Here is an 8,202-nt window from a genome sequence, read left to right as displayed (position 1 = left end):
TCTAGACCCACCAGAATTAGAAAAAGAAGGACCAGCAAGAGGAATGTCACAGTCTGTCTCATCAGAGGACAATAAATCATAAATATTTGAAGAAATGAGAGTCCTTCTTCGGATTTTTTGAGGAGATAAGAATAATTACGTTTAGAGTGGTCTTTAAGAGACCGTTTCATTTTATTTTTATGATGAATGTATAATGAACATTTCGTTAGTTCATGTTGATTTTCACCACAATAATAACAATTATTATTCTCTTGATTGCAAGATTCATCAAGATGATTCCCCCCACATTTGCCGCATCGGCTTTTATTGCAGCAGTAGGCAGAAGTATGGCCTAGCTGTTTGCAATTGATGCAGTTCATGACTCGTGGAATATATAGGCGAATAGGCACGAGGACATTGTGAATGGAGATGTGAGATGGTAAAGCAGATCCGGCAAAAGTGACACGGAATGAATCTGAAGGGGAATATATTTTCTTTCCTTCTACAAAGGATACGGATCTCAATTGTTGACAATCGAGAATTTTAACCGATGGAATTGAAGAGTTTTTGAAATACCCAAGTCCGTCTTTTAAAAGACATTCACTGGATAAGCTGGAATCGGTTACAACACCGTCAATTTCTACATCTCGTGCGGGAACATAAACATGATATTCCCTGGTAAAAAATTCTGATGTAGCAATTTTATTAGCTTGAATAAGGTCCGTAGCCACAACTCTCAACTTGTTGGGCCTGACCTTAGAAATTTCAGTGATGGATTCGAAATGAGACTCTAAGTCCTTGGATATCTGAATTATGTTTAAGGGCTTTGATTTAGGCCCTATTTTAGGTCGGAAATAAATAATGAATGAACCAGTCGATCCGTCTGGATAAAGTTTAACGCGCGGGGGAATTGAGGCAACAGAGGATAGAGGGTCAGGAGGTTTTGGAGTGGTGGGAACAGGATCGTTCAAATTTTTCTCATCCACTTCCATTGTGTGTAATGCACACTATGGCAGGGCAACAAAATATGGAAATAGATTATAAATAAATGAATTAAGTCTAATACTTAGCTGTTATAAAGTTACAGAATTCTTGATTTCTATATAGCTTGATGAACTTGAGTTGTTCCTAATCTCTTGTAATCATCAAACCACTGGAGAACTTTGAACAGGGTATCCTGAAGAGCTGTGAAACTTGAATTGTTCAGGATCGCTTGAAATATTCAAACTCCTCAAAAACTCTGGTCACGGTATCCTGCAGAACTGCAAATCCTGTTATTTCCGATATTGAGTAATACTTTAGATCTGAAATTATAAGAAAATTTAATGACGGTAGCAGCTGTAAATAAATACGACACTTCCCAAGCGAAGGTTGCTGAGCTTATGAAAAAAAAAAAAAAAAAATAAAATCATGTTACATAACGTTACATTGTTTTAATATAACTACAATGTTACAGTTATGTTGCCTTAATGTAACATTGTAATGTTACAATGTTATGTAAAAAAGTGGGAAATAGAAACCTTCCACTTACTTCCAGCTAACGTATAACTAACATAACATAGTAACACTGTTACGTAACAATCTATATAATGTTACGTAACAATGTTGACCGGGGTAATACTCATATCGCTGTATTTAATGCTCGTGTTTTGTAAGATTAGGACCACTTTGATCTTTTGTGGTAAAACAAGCAAAAACAATTACTTCTTAGAGCTATTCACAATAAGAGATTCACAAACGGTGAATACTTATATTGATGTTATGTAACGACATTAATGTGGGTGTTATGTAAATTAGATGATTATTTCCTGCTTTGTGTAACATTGTTTATATATATATATATATATATATATATATATATATATATATATATATATATATATATATATATATATATATATATATATATATATATATATATATATATATATATATATATATATATATATATATATATATATATATATATATATATATATATATATATATATATATATATATATATTTTTTTTTTGTTTCAGGTGGAGGGGAAATTTGCATTCAAACCCCTGAGGTGACCAACCTCAGGGAGTGTGGGGTTGGTTTGAATCAGTGACCGGACCCACTAAAACCCCTCCAGTCTCCAGCCCATAATACTCCCCGGGACCACCGCTAGGTATTGCTTCGGGGAGCGGCTTTTGTGCTCTGTGCACCCTCTTGGTTCTATAGATCTCTTTGCTAACTTAGCTAACTAACCTGGAGACTGGCCGTTAGCTAACACTGGCGTGTCGGTGGTCAACCTGTCGCCTGTTTTGCAATTCTAAAACTATTTGAGAGGCGGCTGTACAAAACGCCCTCCAAATGTTTGGGTCTTTACACATCCTCCGAACTAGGTTGTCCGGAGTGGTGTCTGGCCCGCTCACTACCATCATGTCGCTCCGCGCATGCACAAAACGAGGGCACACGAAGAAGACATGCTCAGCAGTTTCTTCCGCATCCGCGCACTCGGGACACATGGGGGACCCCGCATGCCCGAGTCTGTGTAGATACTGCCTGAAGCAACCATGACCCGACAGAATCTGTGTCAAGTGGAAGTTAACTTCTCCATGGCGCCTCCCGACCCATCCGGATACGTCCGGAATAAGTCGATGCGTCCATCTACCCTTTGCGGAATTGGACCATTCCTGCTGCCATCTGATCATCGAGAATGACCTTCTGGTGCCTCGTATACCCCTTGTGTCACGTTGATCGAAGCATTCTACGTCCTCCTTAATGGCTATGCTGATAGGCATCATGCCGGACAGGACGCAGATTGCGTCGTATGACACTGTACGGTACGCGCTCACAACCCTCAGGCACATGAGCCTGTAGGTACTTTCCAGTTTTCGACGATGACTGTTGGTACCTAACGCTTTGGACCACGCTGGCCCACCATACCTAAGTATGGACGAAACCACGCTGGCAAGAAGTTTACGCTTGCTGCCATATACCGCTGAGCTATTGGACATCATTCGAGATAGTCCTGCAGCGGCCGTTGAAGCCCTCTTACAGGCATAGTCGACGTGACTCTTAAATGTGAGCTTATCGTCAACCATAACCCCCAAGAGCTTCAAGGAACGCCTTGAGGTAATGGTGCAGTCACCGACTCTGACCACCGCCTGTTGCTCTAATTTGCGGTTGTTCACAACCGTAACCTCCGTTTTATGGTGCGCTAACTCCAGTTTCCTAGAGTGCATCCAGTCTTCGACCTTGCGTATGCAGTGCGCGGCCGTCAACTCGACCTCTTCGATCGACTCGCCGTAGACCTCTAGCGTGATGTCGTCTGCGAAACCGACGATCACAACCCCTACAGGGAACTTTAGTTTCAACACCCCGTCATACATGACATTCCACAACACCGGGCCCAGGATGGAACCTTGCGGTACCCCTGCGGTGATTGGGACGCACTTCTGACCCTCCTCCGTGTTGTAAACTAGTACCCGATTCTGGAAATAATTTTCCAAAATCTTGTACAACGACACCGGTACGTGGATGCTCCTAAGCGCGAGCGCTATGGAGTCCCAACTGGCGCTATTGAATGCATTCTTCACGTCAAGCGTGACGATTGCGCAATAGCGAATGCCCCAACTCTTACGCTGGAGTGCTACCTCTGCCGTCTTGGTGACAGAGAGAATAGCATCCAGCGTGGATCTACCTTTCCGGAAGCCGAACTGGTTACTTGCCAGACCGTTTACACCCTCTGTGTACTTCACCAGTCTGTTGAGGATAATCCTCTCAAGCACCTTGCCCGTAGTGTCCAGCAGACAGATAGGTCTGTATGCCGATGGGTCCCCTGGCGGTTTCCCAGCCTTCGGCAACAGCACCAATCTCTGTCGCTTCCACCTGTCCGGAAAGAGGCAGTCATCCAGGCACTTCTGCATGACTGCTCGAAATAGATCGGGGGCCACTTTCATGGCCGTCCTGATGGCCAAGTTCGGGATTCCATCCGGTCCCGGTGCCTTGCTCACCTTTAGGGAGTTGGCGATCACGATGAGTTCCTCATTCGTAACCCTTACCTCCTCCACAACCTCTGCACGGCTGCCGTCTCTCACGGATTGGATGCCCGGCAGGTTGGCCGACCATCCCTGGTCTGTGTCTGAGATACTGGAACGTCGGACGTGAGACTCAGCAACCGGAGGCCAAGGATTTGGCTCGTGTCGTGGAAAGAGTCGCTCTGCAGGCGCCAACACGCCTTTGGTCTTCGCCATTACGACTCTGTAGGCGTTGCCCCACGGATTCGTATTGGCACTCGCGCATAGCCTATCGAAGCAGGCCCTTTTGCTCGCCTTTATCGCACTTTTAAGCGCCGATCTTGCAGATCCGAATACTACACGGCGCTCTACCCTCTGTGCATCGGTACGTGCACGTTGCAACATCCGTCTTGCACGGAGGCACGCGCTACGGAGGTCCGCTATCGCGTCGGTCCACCAGTATACCGGTGACTTACCATTCCTAGGTTGGCGGGTCCTAGGCATGGTGGCGTCGCACGCCCGCGATAATGTGGCAACTAATTGGTCAGCACTCGGGCGGAGCCAACTGCCCCCCTCGCGCTCTCTTCTCATTGCTTCTGCAAATACCTCGGCATCGAAATGCGATGTCTTCCACCCGCGGACGGTCTGAGTATTGGCTCTACCCGTCGCCTGCCGCCTCACGTTCTGGACTACGCTATAGCAGACCGACTGGTGGTCACTATAGGTGTAGCCATCGTCTACCCTCCAGTTCACGATCAGTCCTGGGCTGGAGAACGTCACGTCGATGATCGACTCCGCACCATTTCTGCTGAATGTACACTTGGTTCCAACGTTGGCCAGATCTAGGTTGAGCTTTGCCAAAGCTTCCAACAAGATCTGGTCCCTCCGGTTCGTGCGGCGGCTTCCCCACTCAACAGCCCAAGCGTTGAAGTCGCCCGCCACTACTAAGGGTGTTAGTCCCGTCAGCTCCATAGATAACAAATCGACCATCTGGGTGAACCTTTCGATAGACCAACGCGGCGGAGCATAACAACTGCAGTAGAACACTCCGTCCACCTTGGCAACCGCGTATCCTTCATTTGAGGTTGACACAACCTCCTGAACCGGGAACTTGCTGGTCGTGCATATGGCCACCGTACTGGACTTATCTGCAACCCAATTACCCTTTCCGGGAGGAATGCAGTAGGGGTCCGATACGATTGCGATGTCCGACCGCGACTCAGACGCTGCTTGGTATAGCAGCTGCTGTGCCGCATAGCAATGGTTCAGGTTCAATTGTGTCACCCTCACGCCCGTGGTTTCGTGGCCGCCTTACCGGCTGGGCACCGTGGGCCTCCCATAAAGTGCTTGGCGTCCCGTTTTCCAGTACATACCAAGCACTTGGGAGGCTCCCCGCAGTCTTTAGCTTTATGGCCAGCACCACCACAACGCCTAAATAACTGGCTCCTATCGGGCCCCTTGCAGGTCCAGGACTTGTGTCCTCCCTCGAAACACCTGAAGCAAACGTCCGGCTGCTGGAGTATGCTCAGGGGACATACGGACCAGCCAACCTTAAGTTTGGCTGTCTTCAGGGCCAGAGTTGCATCGGCCGATGCAAGCCGGAAAGTGGCCACCTGGGTCCCCGCTGGACCCTTTCGGAGGCGAATTACCTCAGTGGCTACTTCCACTCCGCACTTCTCCTTGAGGGCCTGTGCAATATCGCACCTCTCGGTGATTTCATCCAGGTTTTTGAGCTGGAGAGTCACCTCTGAGGTGAGTGCCCGAATTTGCATATCTTTCCCGAGGACCTGCTCGGCTACCGTCTTGTAGGCAGCGCCCTTGTTTTTAGCATCCTTACGGAGCTCAAGGATCATCTCGCCGGTGCGAGAACGACGGATGGTCCGCACATCCGCTCCCAGATCCTTGAGCTGGGTTTCGCCTCTCATTTTCTTCAAGACTTCGGAGTACTTGGACCCCTCCGTCTTGAGTATGAGGGCGTCGCCCCTGCTTCGCGCCTTCTTTCCCATTTTTGGACGATTTGTCGCCTTCTCGTCGTTGCGCTTGCTGTCTTTTTGGCGCTTCCTTCCTCCCACGGTAACCCAAGGGTTTCCCGTAGCTGCCACTTCGGCAGACTTTTCGGCGGACTTGGAGGCCGTTGGTGTGCTATCTCGCGGGCTTAGCACAACCAACCGTTTCTTGCTGTTCTCGGGGGCTTCCCCCGGAGACTGCCTTGCTCTTTTTGCGGCTGACCCGGAGGCGCAAACCGCTGCAAACATGCAGGTGTCCGTTTGGCAGAGCTGAATGCCACCACGGGTCGGTAATTGGCGATTACCGAAGGCCACGGAAGTGCTCACTGCTAGCAAGCAGTCCCGGACCATCAGCGGGAGCTAGCCTAGGTCGTGGCGAGATTCAGGCACTGGGCCGCTGAATTCTCGCAAAAGCCACACTGGCCGGAAGCAGCTCCGACGGAGCGAGTAGTGCCGCTCCCACCACCCAAATGCCCTATACCACCCATTGGGACTGATGCCAGTAATGTTCCCAATTACGGCAACTGGTCGCATCACTATAGGATAAGAGTCGGATTTCGTTTTCGTACCATGATTTTGGGCTGGCACCTGCGCCGAGCTCCCTTAGTAATGTCGTGTGATAACGGCTTGAAACGGCGAGATTACAACCGGTGCAGGGGTCTCCGTCCCGTAAAACCTGGCAGGCCTTCCAGTACGTTCCGAGTCCATTGCCGGGTGGGAATCCGGCAGGAGTAGGATCAGATGTCTTTTCCTGACTTGCGCCGGTCGGGGGTGTCATAGTTGCCCATAAGGCGCTATGGCAGCCGCCCCTAGCCATGGCCTCACTGCTCCGGCATAGACTACCTTGGGACCAGATAGGCGACTACTCCATTATGGATAAGGATAGCGGCTGGTAGGGGGACCCAATAAACAAAAATGTTCAACTCAAAAACAAAAGAGACGGGTGCGGAGGGGTTACCAAATCCCTTCGCACGAGGTGGCATCCAGCGGTCTCCGCAGAAGAAGGCGGAGACGGATGCGGCGAAGTCTGGAGGTGGAAAAACGGCGAATCCGTCGGTGTCCACACCAGACATCTCGGTAGACGGTCCCTTGCTAGTCAAGGCCGTCGAAAGGTGTATGGACACGCGGCCAAGAGTGGCGGCGCTGTCTGAACAACTCGATGCCATAATCGAGTTCTTGGCGAACAGGCGAAACATCGCTGGCGACCTGAAGCAGAGCCTCCTCCTGCTTCGGAGCACCATCGATGAAGCCAGAAAGGAGCACGAAGAACTCGTAGCTCGGGTGAAGGCGGCCGAGAAAGCGGCCAGGACCGGGAGGGCGACTGCATCTAAAGAGGTGCAGACAGACGCCCCCTCGTTCGCGTCGGTCTGCTCCACGGGGCAGGTCGCTAAGCGAACGAGGCAGTCCCCGGGGGAAACGGCCCCCGGGAACACCAAGAAACGATTGGTCGTGCTACTCCCACGGGAACACACGCCAACCGGTTCAAGGTCCACCGCGGAAAAGGCACAGGTGGAGGCTACGGGCAACCCTTGGACTACCGTAGAGGGTAGGAAGCGTCGGGAAGGTGCGACGCGACATGATGGCGGAGCGGCCAGAGGACCAAAAAAGGTTAAAAAGGCGCGGAGTAGGGGTGATGCCCTCATACTCAAGACGGATGGGTCGAAGTACTCAGAAGTCTTGAAGAAGATGAGGGGGGAAACCCAGCTCAAGGATCTGGGGGCGGATGTGCGGAGTATCCGCCGATCTCGCACTGGCGAGATGATACTTGAGCTCCGGAAGGACGCCAAGAACAAGGGGGCTACCTACAAAACGGTAGCTGAAAAGGTCCTAGGAAAGGAGGTGCAAGTGCGGGCACTCACCTCAGAAGTGACTCTCCAGCTTAAAAACCTGGACGAAATCACTGAGGGGTGCGACATTGCACAAGCCCTAAAAGCGAAGTGCGGGGTGGAGGTGGCTAAGGAGTCAATCCGCCTCCGCAAAGGTCCGGCGGGGACCCAGATAGCTACCTTCCGACTACCGTCGGCGGACGCTAACCTGGCCCTGAAAGAGGGCAAGTTGAAGGTCGGCTGGTCTGTATGTCCTCTGGGCATACTACAGCAACCAGACATTTGCTTCCGGTGCTTTGAGGGCGGACATAAGTCCTGGACCTGCAAGGGGCCCGATAGGAGCCAGCTGTGCAGGCGATGTGGAGGTGCAGGCCATAAAGCAAAGGACTGTGTGGAGTCTCC

This window comes from Wyeomyia smithii, chromosome 3 (genome assembly GCF_029784165.1).
Source record: "Wyeomyia smithii strain HCP4-BCI-WySm-NY-G18 chromosome 3, ASM2978416v1, whole genome shotgun sequence".
NCBI classification, from domain to species: Eukaryota; Metazoa; Arthropoda; class Insecta; order Diptera; family Culicidae; genus Wyeomyia; species Wyeomyia smithii.
Note: the sequence above shows the minus strand (reverse complement) of the source record.